Here is a 17,342-nt window from a genome sequence, read left to right as displayed (position 1 = left end):
TATTGATAGAAAGGGAGCTGAGAACCCCGTTGCAGACAACTTGTCTAGGTTAGAAAATGTTCTTGATGACCCACTACCAATTGATGATAGCTTTCCTGATGAACAATTAGCTATCGTAAATGATTCTCGTACTGCTCCATAGTATGCTGATTATGCTAATTACATTGTTGCCAAATTTATACCACCTAGTTTCACATACCAGCAAAAGAAAAAGTTCTTCTATGATTTAAGACATTACTTCTGGGATAAACCACACTGTCGGCGTTTTCGGAATGGGGGTACCCAGACTTGCCTGCCTGCGGCCCGCGGCATGGATCCATCAGCGGCCCAGTGCGACCCATCTTCATCAGTCAAATACTCAGGACCCTCGCGAGGGGCCAAGCCTCGTGGGGCGGACGACACGAGGCCTCCTCAGGAGCGGCCTCATCAGGCAGGTTCACGAGGGAGGCGGAGAGATCAAGGCAAGGGGTACCTCGCGAGGGTCCCGTGATGCAAGCCATGACGACCAAGGCCAGGCGGGCGCTAGTGCATGCAGTGTACTCGTTTCCCCTTTGGTGCTAAGGGCCAAGCACAGGCGCGGAGTACCAAGGCATCAGGCAAAGGTTTCCATATCAGTGCAACAAGACCAAGACTAGCAGGACGGCAAGACGGAGGTCACTGTGGATCCCAAGACGGCGTCATCACCAGAGCCTTTGGCAGGCGAAGACCACCTTTAGTCAGGATAGCTTGTACTAGTTGTCCCCTTTCAAAATGGCCGTTGTGGGATCCCTTCCCGCTCAATATTTGGGAAGAGGACCAGGGCCTCTATAAATAGGAATAGCCACCAAGACAAGGGGACAGATCGACCAGTCCATTCAGACCAGAACCACCACCGAGCACAACAATACCTCGCCTCAGGAGGCTATTCTTCCCCTTGTACTGTTCATCATTAGCCCAAGAGGCAATCCACCACCACCACACTGGATTAGGGTATTACACCAAAACGATGGACCGAACCAATACAAATCTCGTGTCTCTTGTGATGTGACTTCGTCTAGTTAAGATTAGGGATCGCGGCGAGGCTGAGAGCGACATTAGGTAGGGGGAAATCTTCGTGCGCACCACAGAGTTCGAACCTTAAGGGTTTTGCCAAAACCTGATATCCGACATTTGGCGCGCGAGGTAGGGGTGCGCCAGAGTTCTTCCTTCCGTCGACCCGCTCTCCGCCAACACCGAGCTTCACCCTCATGGCGAACATCGCACTTCCGGCTCCGGCGACCGGCACCAGTACTGGGGCCAGGGGGCTTCCAGCCTTGGCCCCCGCCTTGCGACAGGTGCAGTGGTCGACCAAGTTCAAGTCGGAGATGTCGCCACTCTACGACGGTGCGATGGACCCGATGGTTTTCCTGTTGGCATACGAGGAGGCCGTCCTCAAGGCCGGGGGCGACGACAAGGTCATGGCCAACTGGCTTCCCATGGCCTTCACTGGTGTCCCGCGCGCATGGCTGCTCAACCTGTCGGCTTCCTCTGTGGCCTCCTGGGAGGAGTTGCGCGACCTCTTCCTTACCCACTACATGGGGCCGGCGCCCCTGGTTGTCGCTGCTCTCCTGGGTGGTTCACAGGCGCCACACTCAGTTCACCACACCAAGAGGTTCTTTCGCCAGATCGATGCTGTCCTCAAGCGGCGAGGGGCTCCCCAGGGTTGGGTGGCGCCTAAGGCCGACCTGACCTTCAGCTCAGAAGATCACCGCGTCAACACCGCATGTTCGGATGCGCTCCCAATGCTCTGCACGCCCACCATCTGCCAGGTGGTCGTCACCAAGACCCTAATCGATGGTGGTGTCAGCCACAACATGCTCTCAGTGGAGGCCTTCAGCCTCCTCCACGTACCACTGGAGTGGATCCAACCCAGCAAACCCTTCTCGGGCGTTGGGGGCGGTTCCTCTAGTCCCCTGGGGCAGATCCGCCTCCCTGTGACCTTCGGCACCCACGACAACTATCGCATGGAGTTGATCGACTTCGACATTGTTCACATCGGCCTTCCATACAACGCCATCCTCGGATACCCTACCCTGGCTCGGTTCATGGCGGCAACCCATCCAGCCTACAACCTCATGAAGATGCCTGGGAGCGGCGGCGTCCTCACCGTAGCTGGGGATACCAAGGAGGCTTTGCTGGCGCTCAAGTTGGCCCTCTAGGCTGCCGCGATGGTGCAGCCCGCCGGCGCGGACGCCTCCAAGGCCAAGGAAGTTGCACCAACCAAAAAGAAGCAGTTGTTCACTCAGGATAAGGCGGAGACCAAGCATGTGTCGGTTGAGGAAAACGGGTCCTCAGGAGCCACCTTGACCATAGGTGCCGACCTCAACCCTGAACAAGAGGAGGCGCTGGTGAAATTCTTGCGTGCGAACAAGGAGGTGTTTGCATGGGAGCCCAAGCAGCTAGTGGGGGTTCCAAGGGAGGTGATTGAGCATCACCTGAATGTGTGCCCCAATGTGCGCCCTGTAAAGCAAAAGGCGAGGTGGCAGTCCATGGAGAAGCAGGCCTTCATTGTTCAAGAAACCAGCAAGCTGGAGGCGACAGGAGTTATTCGTGAGGTTTGCTACCCTGATTGACTGGCAAACCCCGTTGTCGTGCCGAAAAAGGGGGGAAAGGAGCGCATGTGCGTGGACTTCACCAACCACAACAAGGCCTGCCCGCAAGATCCGTTCCCACTTCCCCTCATTGACCAAATCGTCGACACCACCGCCAAGTGTGACCTGCTTTGTTTCCTGGATGCGTTTTCGGGTTATCACCAGATCAAAATGGCTGTGGAAGACGTAGAGAAGACAGCCTTCCTGACCCCGTGCGGGGTGTACTGCTACACTTGTATGTTGTTCGGGTCGCGCAACGCGGGTGTGACCTTCCAACGGCTGATGCACATCGCCTTGGGCCGGCAGCTTGGGAAGAACGCCGAGGCTTACGTCAACGACATTGTGGTAAAGTCTCGGGAGGCAAGGACCTAAATTCAGGACTTGGAGGAGACCTTTGCGAGCCTTCGCCAAGTAGACCTGTGGCTCAACCCGGAGAAATGCGTGTTCGGTGTCCCTTCAGGCAAGCTGCTGGGTTTCCTCGTGTCCCATAGAGGGATCAAGTCCAACCCGGAGAAGGTCAAAGCAATTGAAGACATGAGTCCACCGCAGACCCTCAGAGAAATGCAGAAGCTCATCGGTCGTGTGACTGCGTTAGGGCGCTTCATCTCCAAGCTGGGGGAGTGCGCCCTATCATTCTTCAAGCTAATGAAGAAAAGGGGCCCATTTGAGTGGACACAGGAGGCCGACCAAGTGTTTAAAGACCGCAAGAAATACTTGACCAGCCCTCCGGTGATGGTGGCGCCGCGCCCTCTCGAGCCCTTAGTGATCTACCTTGCCGCCACTCCCTACTCTGCTAGCGCAGCCCTGGTGGCAGTTTGGGAGGAGCGCCAAGCCAAGGCCGCGTCCCGCCCAGCTACAACCTTAACCGGGGTGACCCAAAGCCAAGAAGGCCTCGCGAGGACCACGACAATGGCAGCAGGGGACCAAGGTCAGCAAGAAGCTGCCCCAAGCAACCAGGCGCTGGGGGCTCCATTGCCTCCGGAAGCTCCTCAACCTCCGGAAGATACAGGCCACGCCAGCATGCCCACCCTCGTCGAGCACCCCGTGTACTTTGTTAGCACGGTGCTACGGGATGCAAGGTCATGGTACCCCATGCCTCAGAAGCTCTTACTCGCGCTCTTGGTGGCCTCACGTAAATTGTGGCACTACTTTCAAGGTCACCCCATCCAAGTCTTTTTGGCCTACCCATTGGAAAGAGTACTCAGGAGCCCCAACTCTGCTGGGAGAGTCGCTTAATGGAACATCAAGCTGCAGGCGTTTCAGTTGGAGTTCAGCACAACCAGGGTCATCAAGGGAGCTGCACTTGCTGATTTCGTAGCAGAATGGACAGACGCACCCGAGCTCAAGGCAGGCGAGGATCGGTCTCTCTCCCTAGGGAGTGAGGCACCAGACAAGTGGGTTATGTATTTCGACAGTGCCTTCTCACAACAAGGCGCGGGGGCTGGCGCAGAGCTAATATCACCCACTCAGGACAAGCTCTACTACGCCGTACAGCTCTGGTTCTAGTAGGGTGAGAAGGTCTCCAACAACATGGCAGAATACGAGGGCCTCATAGTAGGCCTGAAGGCTGCGGCAGCATTGGGAGTGAAGCGGCTCGTCATCAAGGGGGATTCACAACTCCTTGTCAACTTCTCCAACAAGGTGTACGAGACGAAGGACGAGCATACGGAAGCGTATCTCATGGAAGTGCGCAAGATGGAGAAGCAGTTCTGGGGGCTGGAGTTGCAGCATGTGCCCCGCAGCACCAACCAAGAGGCTGATGACATCACCAAGAGGGCGTCCAGACGGCTGCCTCAGGAGCCCAACATTTTTGAGGAACGACTCTTCAAACCATCGGTGGCGCCACCACTTTCAAGGACGACATAGCCTCGGGAAGAACTCCCTCAGCCACCTACCACAGGAGCCCCAGCCTGCGTCCCAACCTCAGGAGCGCGCTTACTCTTGGTGCTGGAGCCTCAGGGGGGATGCTGGACCAAGGAATTCAAGGAATACCTTATGCGAGGGACACTGCCAGATAAGGAAGAGGACGCGGAGCGCGTAGCACGGCAGGCCACCGCCTACTGCATCCAAGACGGTGAGTTATACCGGAAGCGGCCCAATGATGTTTCTCTGTGTTGCATCTCCACGGAACAGGGGAAAGAGCTGGTGGCTGACATACACTGCGGAGATTGCGGACACCACTCGTCATCATGGACCCTCGTCGGCAAGGCAATTCGCAGTGCGTTCTACTGGCCTAAGGCACTCAACGACGCGGTCGAGCTGGTGAAATCCTGTGAAGCCTGCTAGGTCCACGCCAAGCAGATCCACCAGCAGGCACAGGGCCTGCAGACCATCTTGCTCTCGTGGTCGTTCGCGATCTGGGGGCTGGATATCTTGGGCCCATTCCCTCAAGCGCCTGGGGGCTACCGCTACCTCTACGTCTCCATCGACAAGTTCACCAAGTGGGCGGAGGTGGAAGCCGTCTGCACCATCCCAGCCGGTTCCGTGGTCAAGTTCATCAAGGTCCTCGTGAGCCGGTTCGGGGTCAATAACCGCATCATCAACGACAACGGTTCACAGTTCACCAGCAATCTCTTCAAAACATATTGTGCTAACCTTGGAACGCAGATCTGCTAAGCTTCGGTGGTGCACCCCCGGAGCAACAGCCAGGACGAATGCGCCAATGCAGAGGTCCTGAGAGGCCTCAAAACTAGGACTTTCAAGAACAAGTTGGATGCCTGCAGCAGGGGATGGCATGATGAACTCCAGTCCATGTTGTGGTCCATCCACACTACCGCCACCAAGCCAACAGGCGAGACCCCGTTCTTCCTCGTCTATGGAGCAGAAGCAGTTCTCACTGACGAGGTCAGGCATCGCTCCGTGCGGGTCCTGGCGTTTGATGAGACACAGTAGGATGCCATGCGGGGGATGGACCTCGTGCTGGGGGAGGATTGCCGCCGTGATGCCGCGCTACGGGCAGCAAGATACCAACACGCGCTGCAGAGGTATCACTGTCGCAGCATCCGCCCCAGGACGCTCGAGGTAGGTGACCTTGTGCTGAGGCGGGTGCTCTCCAGGGAAGGGCTGCATAAGCTTTCACCCATGTGGGAGGGCCCGCTCAAGGTCGTCCATGTCTCTAGGCCTGGTGTCACGCGCCTGGAGAGTCAGGATGGGGTGCCCATCCCGAACGCCTGGAACATCCAGCACCTCGGGAAGTTCTACCCATGAAGCAAGGCCTAGTGCCTGTGAAGATCGCCACCCGTGACACTCTCACCTAATAATGAGTGGGGCTATACATGCCCCGGAGTCTCAGGAGGCCGCCCTCGGACCATTGGGGCTCCCGCCCATGCCTAGTGGCAGCACTTAGCTCCGTGCTGGTGAGAAGACGTCAAAGACTAGACTAGGTGCCGGACATGGCTTTTCATTTGCTTTCCGCAGTTGGCTCACTCTTTCTTATTTTGAACCTTGGTTAAAGTTGCTTCTTGTGTTCCCTTGCCTTCTACCTTCGTTTCTGTCTTCAGCTCTTTGTCTGATTTGCTCTCTCTCTCTCTCTCTCTCTCTCTCTCTCATAAGCCTCGTGAGGGGGCTGCGCGGGTGCCCGCGTGAGCCTTTTCTCTTCTGTATTTTGCAAGGCCCTCTCGTTCGAACTCACAGCGGGAGCATCCCTCCCAGTCTGTGCCCCTCGGGTACCACGACACAAAGCATCGGGCCCCTGCCAGCGGCCCTTACCGCCAGGGTCCTGGAAATAAAAGGCTCTCAACGAGTTTTCTCTGCAGCTCTTAAGGCGTCCGAAAAAACCTGAAGTGGGTGTCTCGGGAGGCGAGGATCACTTCAAGCATAATAAGCTAAGTTGTTCCTACACGCCAACGTACAACAATAAACGCCATGACAATAGCACAGGAACAATAGATGCAGCAAGTTAACTAGGAAATAATAGTTTGTTGCTCGCCCCCACAGGGCCCCATACTTGTCTCTCTTAATTGCGGGAAGGAAGGAAAACAGAACAAAAGCAGCACGCGCCCTGTCATAGCTCGCGAGGGGTACCCGACGACTGTCCCCTGAGCTCAGTCAGACTCCACCTCCCGCTTCATCGGAGCACAGCGGCGGGACGACCCGCTGCCGCCCTCGAGGCGGGCGCGACGGCGTGGCGGGTGATCGCGGCCACGGCTGGAGGGGCTTTCACCGTTGGAGGAGCCGCCGTAGCTTGACGAGCTGCAGTCGCCTCCGAGAGCGGGTCCACCTTCACCCTCGTCACAGCCTTCACCAAGCCCGAGCACCTCGTCACCGTCGCTGACTTCAGGGCAACACCCGACGCGGTGACCATCATCCCCAAACACCCTCACGTAGAGGGTCACGTCGCCATCATACCTGAAGTGAAGCGTGCATGGCCTGCCCAGGCCACGTGTGCAGGCGAACGTCTGCCAGCCTTGAGCCAAGGCTGCGTTGCCGGTGATGGAGACCTCCACCATGACCCAGGAGGCCCTACTGCAGCAGCCGTCCGCTTGCAACCAGAGCCCGCCGAGGCCAGCTGCTGGCAACTCACCGACGAAGAAGCGCGGGAGCTGAAGCCAGTTGCCAGCCAGATTTTTTGACCACACAACGAACTCCAGCGACAACTCCATTGAATGGAAGCACGGCCGGGGAGGCCGAGCAGCCACAGCATGCCTTCCCCCATCAATTGGGCTGCCTCGGCACGGGCGGCCACCACCGCATGAAGGACCACCGCCGCGGCCGCGAGAAGCCACGGCCGGGGCTGTAGTGTACTTGCGAGGGCGACCGCGTCCACACTTGGGCAGAGGGAAGACAGGCCCGTCCCGGCGAGCCTTCCCCTTCTCCACAGCCGAAAACCTCTTTGGGGGCGCCATGGGGGGTGCTGCGAGAAGTGGAGCAAGGAAGAAGAAGCAAGCGGAATGGGAAGAGATGGGCAACGGGGGCTTTCGCCCCTCCTCATATATAGCCCAAAGGAGGCCAACCGTCGACCTCCACGATCGCAGGTAATGATAACCTTTTTTGCATGCAGCAGGGACTCGTCAAGTCGTGTAGTTGCCGAAGCAGCGTGGGGAAGCGGAGACGCCCACGTCCAATTAGTCGGCACGCGTCAACCAAGGCCGCAGGCTTTGGGGGCCTGCGGTGCTCTGCACTTGCCCTTTGGCTTCACCGCTAAGCCAAGTCCGAGCGTGCCTTGGGCCCGGGGGCTACTGTCTGCGTTCTGGGAATGGGGGTCCCCAGACTTGCCTGCCTGCAGCCCGCAGCGTGGCTCCATCAGCGGCCCAGTGCGGCCCATCTTCATCAATCAAACACTCAGGACCCTCGTGAGGAGCCAAGCCTCGAGGGGCGAACGACACAAGGCCTCCTCAGGAGCGGCCTCAGCAGGAAGGTTCACGAGGGAGGCGGAGAGATCAAGGCAAGGGGTACCTCGCGAGGGTCCCATGACGCAAGCCATGACGACCAAGGCCAGGCGGGTGCCAGTGCGCGCAGTGTACTCGTTTTCCCTTTGGTGCTAAGGGGTCAAGCGCAGGCGCGGAGTACCAAGGCATCAGGCAAAGGTTTCCTCGGTGCAACAAGACCAAGACTAGCAGGATGGGAAGAAGGAGGTCACTGTGGAGCCTAAGACGGCGTCATCACCAGATCCTTTGGCAGGAGAAGACCACCTTTAGTCAGGATCGCTTGTACTAGATATCCCCTTTCAAAATGTCCATTGTGGGATCCCTTCCCGCTCAATATTTGGGAAGAGGACCAGGGCCTCTATAAATAGGACTAGCCACCAAGACAAGGGGACGGATCGACCAGTCCATTCAGACCAGAACCACCACCGAGCACAAGAACACCTCGCATCAGGAGGCTGTTCTTCCCCTTGTACTGTTCATCATTAGCCCAAGAGGCAATCCACCACCACCACACTGGAGTAGGGGATTACACCACAACAGTGGCCCAAACCAGTATAAATCTCGTGTCTCTTGTGCTGTGATTTCGTCTAGTTAAGCTTAGGGATCGCGGTGAGGCTAAGAGCGAGATTAGGTAGGGGGAAATCTTCGTGCGCACCCCAGAGTTTGAACCTTAAGGGTTTCGCCGAAACCTGATATCTGACACACACCTTTATAAATAAGGTGTAGATGGTGTTATTAGATGCTATGTACCTGAGCATGAACAGGAACAGATCCTACGCGAGTGTCACTCCGAGGCTTATGGAGGACACCACGCTGGAGATAGAAGTGCACATAAGGTATTGCAATCCGTTTTTATTGGCCTACTCTCTTCAAAGATGCCCGTAAGTTTGTGTTGTCTTGTGATGAATCTCAAAGAATCGGTAATATTAGTAGACGTCAAGAAACGCCTATGAATTATTCACTTGTTATTGAACCATTTGATGTTTGGGTGTTTCATTATATGGGACTGTTTCCTTCCTCTAATGGGTATACACATATTTTAGGTGCTATTGATTACGTTACTAAGTGGGTAGAAGCTATTCCAACTAGTAGTGATGATCATAACACCTCTATTAAGATGCTCAAAGAAGTTAATTTTCCAAGGTTTGCAGTCCCTAGATACTTAATGAATGATGGTGGTTCACATTTTATTCATGGTGCTTTCCGTAAAATGCTTGCTAAATATGATGTTAATCATAGAATTGCATCTCCATATCACCCACAGTCTAGTGTCCAAGTAGAACTGAGTAATAGAGAGCTCATATTAATTTTGCAAAAGACTCTTAATAGGTCTAGAAAGAATTGGTCCAAGAAACTTGATGATGCATTATGGGCCTATAGAACTGCATATAAAAATCCAATGGCTATGTCTCCTTATAAAATGGTTGATGGAAAAGCTTCTCACTTACCTCTCAAACTAGAACATAAGGCGTATTGGGCCATTAAAGAGCTCAATTATGATTTCAAACTTGCCGGTGAGAAGAGGCTATTTGACATTAGCTCACTTGATGAATGGAGAACTCAAGCCTATGAGAATGCCAAACTGTTTAAAGAAAAGGTCAAAAGATGGCATGACAAAAGGATACAAAAGGGTGAGTTCAATGTAGGTGATTATGTTTTGCTATACAACTCTCATTTAAGATTCTTTGCGGGAAAACTTCTCTCTAAATGGGAAGGCCCTTATGTTATTGAGGAGGTCTATCATTCCGGTGCCATAAAAATCAAGAACTTTGAAGTCACAACTCTGAAGGTGGTGAACGGTAAAAGGATCAAACATTATATCTCGGGTAATCCCATAAATGTTGAAACCAAAGTTATTGAAACCGTAACCCCAGAGAAATACATAAGGGACACTTTCCAGAATGTTTCATACTCTGAAAAGGAATAGATATGTGGTACGGTAAGTAAACCGACCCCAAAACAATTCTAATAGCAATGTTTCTCCGTTTTGGAATATTTAAGAAAATAGGAAAATAAGAAGTACTCTGGGAAGGACACGAGGCATCCACGAGGGTGGAGGGCGCGCCCTACTCCATGGGCGCGCCCCCTGCCTCGTGGGCACCTCGTGTGCTCTCTGGACTCTGTTTTCTTGCATGATACTTCTTTTGGTCGATAAAAATTCACTATATAATCGCCCAAAGGTTTTGACCACCGTATCACGCAAATATCATCTGTCTTTGTTTAGAGCTATTTTTCTGATAGATCTAGATCACCATGACGTCTCCAAGCGCCCCCAAGGACAAGTTCTTCGAGAATGTCATCAACCCCTACCTCGCAGAAGTGCTGCAACATCCTAAAACCATTGAGATGCGTGAGGGGTTGTTGCACATCCGCGATGTTGTGGGACCAAGGAGGACTGGAAGCACGGAGACAAGGCTCGAAGCAATGGAGCAACAAGTTTTCAAGTGCCAGGAGATGGTGGAACGCGGACTCGACGCCAACCACACAATGATCATGGATTTCACCAACAACCACAAGCTAGATGTCAAGAACATTGGGGAGACCATCTTCAAGCTTCACGAGAAAATCAAGCACCTCCAGGCCCAGATCTATGACCTACAAAACCAAAACTGTGAGTATGAATATAGATTCAAGAGGATGAGTTTGGATGCAGATTTGAGGATCCTGGAGACTCGATCATCCTTTTATGATGGTGAGCCTATGCCTTGGAAGATGGACGACAAGCCTACATCATCAACAACTCTACCATCACCACCTCCGAAGAAAGAGACATAAATACATGGGTATGGGCACTCCCCTTGGCAACTGCCAAGCTTGGGGGAGGTGCCACAGTATCGTATCACCATCACACTCCTATCTTTATCATTTTTCTTAGTTCGATCGTTTTGGTAATATCTTGATCTATTAGAATAAAGTTTTAATATGATTTAGTTTTGAGTTTTGCTTTATGATCCTTCTATGTAATCGAGTCCATGAGCCATATATATATAATAAAGATTAGTGTTGAGTCAAGGGCTTGATTGTCCTGTTATGATCTTGAGGGAATTAAAGAAAAAGAGAGAATAAAAAGAAATAACGAGATCATATTGATCTTATGGAGAGTAATGACTTCACACATAAAGAGTATGGTGAATAAAAGTTGTTGAGAGTTGACAAACATTGTTTTGGTCATCATTGCAATTAATATGAAGTAATAAAGAAAGAGAGGTTCTCACATATAAATATACTATCTTGGACGTCTTTTATGATTGTGAGCACTCATTAAAATATGACATGCTAAAAAGTTGATGTTGGACAAGGAAGACAATGTAATGGGTTATGTTTTCTTATATCCGAAAATAAAGTATATTGTCATGGATCATCCAACATGTTGAGCTTGCGTTTCCCCCTCATGCTAGCCAAATTCTTCGCACCAAGTAGAGATACTACTTGTGCTTCAAAATATCCTTAAACCCAGTTTGCCATGAGAGTCCACCATATCTACCTATGGATTGAGTAAGATCCTTCAAGTAAGTTGTCATTGTTACAAGCAATAAAAATTGCTCTTTAAATATGTATGATTTATTAGTGTGGAGAAAATCAGCTTTACACGATCTTGTGATATGGAAGTAATAAAAGCAACGGACTGCATAATAAAGGTCCATATCACAAGTGGCAATATAAAGGGACGTTCTTTCGCATTAAGATTTTGTGCATCCAACCATAAAATCACATGACAACCTCTGCTTCCCTCTGAGAAGGGCCTATCTTTTATTATTTTTCTTATGCCTTATGCAAGAGTCATGGTGATCTTCACCTTTCCTTTTTACATTTTATCCTTTGGCAAGCACATTTTATCCAATTGGATGTAAGTTATCATAAACTATTATTGTTGACATTACCCTTGAGGTAAAAGGTTGGGAGGCAACACTATAAGCCCCTATCTTTCTTTGTGTCTGATTAAAACTCTATACCCATAAGTATTGCATGAGTGTTAGCAATTGTGAAATACTAAATGATAGTTGAGTATGTTGACTTGCTGAAAAGCTCTTATATTGACTCTTTCGGATGTTAAGATAAATTGCAATTGCTTCAATGACCGAGATTATAGTTTGTTAGTTTTTAATGAAGTTTCTGATTCATACTTGACACTGTGAATAGAGTGTTACTTTAGCATAAGAAATCATATGACCATATGCATTTATATATGTTGTTGTTTCAAGAATGATCATGATGCCCTCATGTCCGTATTTTATTTTATCGACACCTCCATCTCTAAAACAAGTGGACATATTTTTCGATTTCGGCTTTCGCTTGAGGACAAGCGAGGTCTAAGCTTGGGGGAGTTGATACGTCCATTTTGCATCATGCTTTGATATTGATATTTATTGCATTATGGGCTGTTATTACACATTATGTCACAATACTTATGCCTTTTCTCTCTTATTTTACAAGGTTTACATGAAGAGGGAGAATGTCGGCAACTGGAATTCTGGGATGGAAAAGGAGCAAATATTAGAGACCTATTCTGCACAACTCCCAAAGTCCTGAGACTTCACGGAGGCACATTTTGGAATTAATAAAAAATACTGGCGAAAGAATCAACCAGAGGGGGCCCACACCCTGGCCACGAGGGTGGGGGGCATCCTACCCCCTGGGCGCACCCCCTGTCTCGTGGGCCCCCTAGCAGGCCTCTGGTGCCCATATTTTGCTATATGAAGTCTTTCGCCCTGGAAAAAATCAGAAGGAAGCTTTCGGGACGAAGCGCCGCCGTCTCGAGGCAGAACCTTGGTGGAACCAATCTAGGGCTCCGGCGGAGCTGTTCTGCCGGGGAAACATCCCTCTGGGAGGGGGAAATCATCACCATCGTCATCGCCGTCGACCCTCTCATCGGGAGGGGCTCAATCTCCATCAACATCTTCACCAGCACCATCTCCTCTCAAACCCTACTTCATCTCTTGTATCAGATCTTTGTCTCCAAACCACAGATTGGTACCTGTGGGTTGCTAGTAGTGTTGATTACTCCCTTTAGTTGATGCTAGTTAGTTTATTCGGTGGAAGATTATATGTTCAGATCCTTAACGCATATTAATACCCCTCTGATTATGAACATGAATATGATTTGTGAGTTGTTACGTTTGTTCCTGAGGACATGGGAGAAGTCTTGCTATAAGTAGTCATGTGAATTTGGTATTCGTTCGATATTTTGATAAGATGTATGATGTCTTTCCTCTAGTTGTGCTAAGTGAACATCGACTACATGACACTTCACCATTATTTGGGACTAGGGGAAGGAATTGGGAAGTAATAAGTAGATGATGGGTTGCTTCGTAAGGGGCTGATTTGGATCCATATGTTTCATGCTATGGTTAGGTTTACCTTAATTCTTCTTTCATAGTTGCGGATGCTTGCGAGAGTAGTTAATCATAAGTGGGATGCTTGTCCAAGGAAAGGAAGCACCCAAGCACCGGTTCACCCACATATCAAATTATCAAAGTAACGAACGCGAATTATATGAGCATGATGAAAACTAGCTTGACGATAATTCCCATGTGTCCTCGGGAGTGTTTTCCTTTATATAAGAGTTTGTCCAGGCTTGTCCTTTGCTACCAAAAGGATTGGGCCAGCTTTATGCACCTTTATTTACTTTTATTGCTTGTTACCCGTTACAAATTACCTTATCACAAAACTATCTGTTACCGATAATTTCAGTGCTTGTAGAGAATACCTTACTGAAAACTGCTTGTCATTTCCTTCTGCTCCTCGTTGGGTTCGACACTCTTACTTATAGAAAGGACTATGATAGATCCCCTATACTTGTGGGTCACCATTGCTCAACAATCTTCTCACAATTAAACAAAGCAGCCGCCAGATAACACCGACGCGGGGTGGCTATTTATAGCCGCAGCTTCCCCTGGTTGGAAAAGACCATTTTGGACACGCGGTCCAGCCAATGGACAACCGACATGTTCTCAACGGACAGCTTTCAAGAGCAATGATAACATTACTTGAGGACCAAGTAATGCTAACTCCTCGGTCAGAGACAAATCTCTCGCAGCGAAGAATATCACAGTCTCTTGGTGGCAAGTATTTTCTCAGAACAGAAAGAGATTTCTCTCGCAACGTTCATAGGATTTGGGTTTAGCAACAGAGAATCAAAGCTACGAATGCTACACGCCTCTTAATAGTATGGTGGTCCTATGACTCAATAAAGAGAAGATAAACAATGAAATAAATGCTACGTCTTCACTTCGTCTTCAAACTTCTCGGTCATAGTCACTTTCTTCGGACGAGCACCAAACCAATTGCTTCGCATCAGCAATTTTTGAGGGGTCACTCTTGTTATCGTAGTCTTCGTGTTAGCCTTCACTGCCACGCAGGGGATTATCTTTGTTGTTTGAATCAAACTCCTCTTGATTCCAACGACCTGTTATTCTGTGTGCACTAGCAAACCACATGAGTCCCATACAGTTTATGTCAACAAACTCCAAAACATAAGGAGGCAAATTATTGCACCAACAGTTCAATCTTGCGGTGTTCTCACCCGGTAATAGAAGGGGTAGCAAGGCACGTATTTTTATTGTTGCCATTAGGGTTAAAATGATGGGGTTTAATCATATTGCTTGAGTTTACTTTGTCTACATCATGCCATCTTGCATAAGGTGTTACTCCATTTGTCATGAACTTAATACCATAGATGCATGCTGGACGACGGTCGACTGGTGGAGTAATAGTAGTAGATGCAGGAAGGAGTCGATCTACTTGTCACAGATGTGATGCCTATATATGTGATCATTACCATGAATAACATCAAAACTATGCGCTTTTCTATCAATTGCCCAACAGTAATGTGTTTACCCACTGTATGCTATTTGTTCGAGAGAAGCCTCTAGTGAAAACTATGGCCCGGGGTCTATTAAATCATATTGCTAAAAACAAAAATACCTTGCTATAATTTTACTCCTTTTATTTTACTTTTACTTTTATCTATCTACCACTACAAGACTTAATCCTTGCAAGTAACGAGTTCAAGGGGATTGACAACCGTCTTGCCCGTGTTGGGTGCAAGTATATGCTTTTGTGTGTGCAGATGTTGTTCACTAGGGTTTGAGAGATTCTCCTACTGGTTCGATAAACCTTGGTTCTCAGTGAGGCAAATTCTTAACACTACTATATTTCTTCACCCTTCCTCTCCGGGGAAAATCCTAACGCAGCTCAGAAGTAGCATGTGTGTGTAGGCAAGCCCATTGTTGGATATAGGCAAGCCCATTGTTGGATGAAACTCAAAGGAATATCAATCCCTATGAATACACAAATGCCATTTGATTGAACCTTTGGTTATCATGTGATGCTACCTTTGCTTCATGATACAATACACAACCCGTGGTGAGATGTATCAATATCCTCTTGAGTCATACCCATGCTCACTAAACTGGTCTCCTCGTTGTCGGTTTTGTTCTTCTTTCTCATTGACATGTTCCGGCATCCTCGTGGCGTCGTCACTGTGTCTAGCCAGACGATGGTGGATGTCATCACATCAAGAGGGCCCTAAGAATATCTCTCCTTCATCGGAGAAGCAAATCCACTCTTGAGCTATCGATTATCTAGCCAAATTTTCCGATGAACCTGTAAGTTGTCGTTATGATCAGCGTGTTACAGATAACGTTTGAGAAACCCCAAAGTTCATCAGATGGTAAGAAGATACTATGATAATCTCATGGTCTAAGGAACTAAAAACACATTAACACTTCGTGTTATAGCAATTAACTTGTGACGATATCATCTCAAAATAGAACAAACAAATTTGAATCGATTCAATATGATCTCATAATTTCAATGTTGCTTTATGATTAATGTTACATTTAACAATATCCTAAGATCTGGAAAACGTGATCAACAACAACACTTAAGCTAGTCTTAGAGACAAGACTAGGAATCTTATTTTTCATGTTTATCGTTCACACGTGCATATGAGTTTTCCACTGAATCAAATATTGTCGGATCATAGCAGTTATAACATACAACATAAACTCTTAATTATGAATAGAGAAATATAATATGACAATGTTATTTCATCTAGGGCATATTTCCGACAAAGGGCACAATGATGTATGGATTGGGTCGAGACGTGAGGAAGTACTTGACATTGTACGTCATGATTGTAATTCTTGATTTTGAGCAATACAAGAATTATTGGCAAAAAAAGAAGTTATGGGTGGCCATGGGGAACCCTTGCGACAAGACAAACCTCGACCTTTTCTATGCGTCCACCACTATCACCATCAGCAATGTGGCAAAAACTCCTATTTAGGATGCACCATTGATATCGTATGATTGAAAATCTAAGAACATTGCACCACTCATTTTTTAGGTTTCTAAAAGGAAAATTGAAAAGCGTGGGAGGCCCTCAAGGAGAAAGCTTGGGTAGGCAAGATTAAGATGGACCACACATTATCTTTGGCTCACATCCAACAATTTATTGAGCTTTGGACGCTTATAAGTGACTTATAAGTAAATGAGTTGCGAGGGATAATTTGCTTGGAAGCACACAACGGATGGCCAATACTCGGCGGCTTCCGCATATGAGGCGTATGGGAACTTTCTTTTCACCTTTGGCTCACACCATTTGGAAGGCTTGGGAACATCCCAAAGTAAATTTATTTACTTGGTTGGCCATCTAAGATCGGATTTGGACCATCGATAGATTGGCTAAGCGGGGATGGTTAAAATATGTCCTTTGTCCCCTTTGCAAGCAAGTGAAGGAAATATGCCTTAGAGGCAATAATAAAGTTGTTATTTTATATTTACTTATTCATGATAAATGTTTATTATTCATGCTAGAATTCTTTTAACCAAAAACTTGATACATGTGTGGATACATAGACAAAACACTGTGTCCCTAGTAAGCCTCTACTAGACTAGCTCGTTAATCAAAGATGGTTAAGTTTCCTAACCATAGAAATGTGTTGTCATTTGATGAACGGGATCACATCATTAGGAGAATGATGTGATGGACATGAACCATTCGTTAGCTTAGCATTATGATCATTCAGTTTTATTGCTATTGCTTTCTTCATGTCAACATATTCCTCCGACTATGAGATTATGCAACTCCCGGATACCGGAGGAATGCCTTGTGTGCTATCAAACGTCACAACATAACTGGGTGATTATAAAGACGCTCTGGAGGTATCTCTGAAGGTGTTTGTTGGGTTGGCATAGATTGAGATTAGGATTTGTCACTCCCGAGTATCGGAGAGGTATCTCTGGGCCCTCTCAGTATTGCACATCATAAGAAGCCTTGCAAGAAAAGTGACTAATGAGTTAGTTGCAGGATGATGCATTATGGAACGAGTAAAGAGACTTGCCAGTAACGACATTGAACAAG

This window comes from Triticum aestivum, chromosome 1B (genome assembly GCF_018294505.1).
Source record: "Triticum aestivum cultivar Chinese Spring chromosome 1B, IWGSC CS RefSeq v2.1, whole genome shotgun sequence".
In the NCBI taxonomy this organism is placed as follows: domain Eukaryota; kingdom Viridiplantae; phylum Streptophyta; class Magnoliopsida; order Poales; family Poaceae; genus Triticum; species Triticum aestivum.
This window is presented reverse-complemented; position numbering follows the sequence as displayed.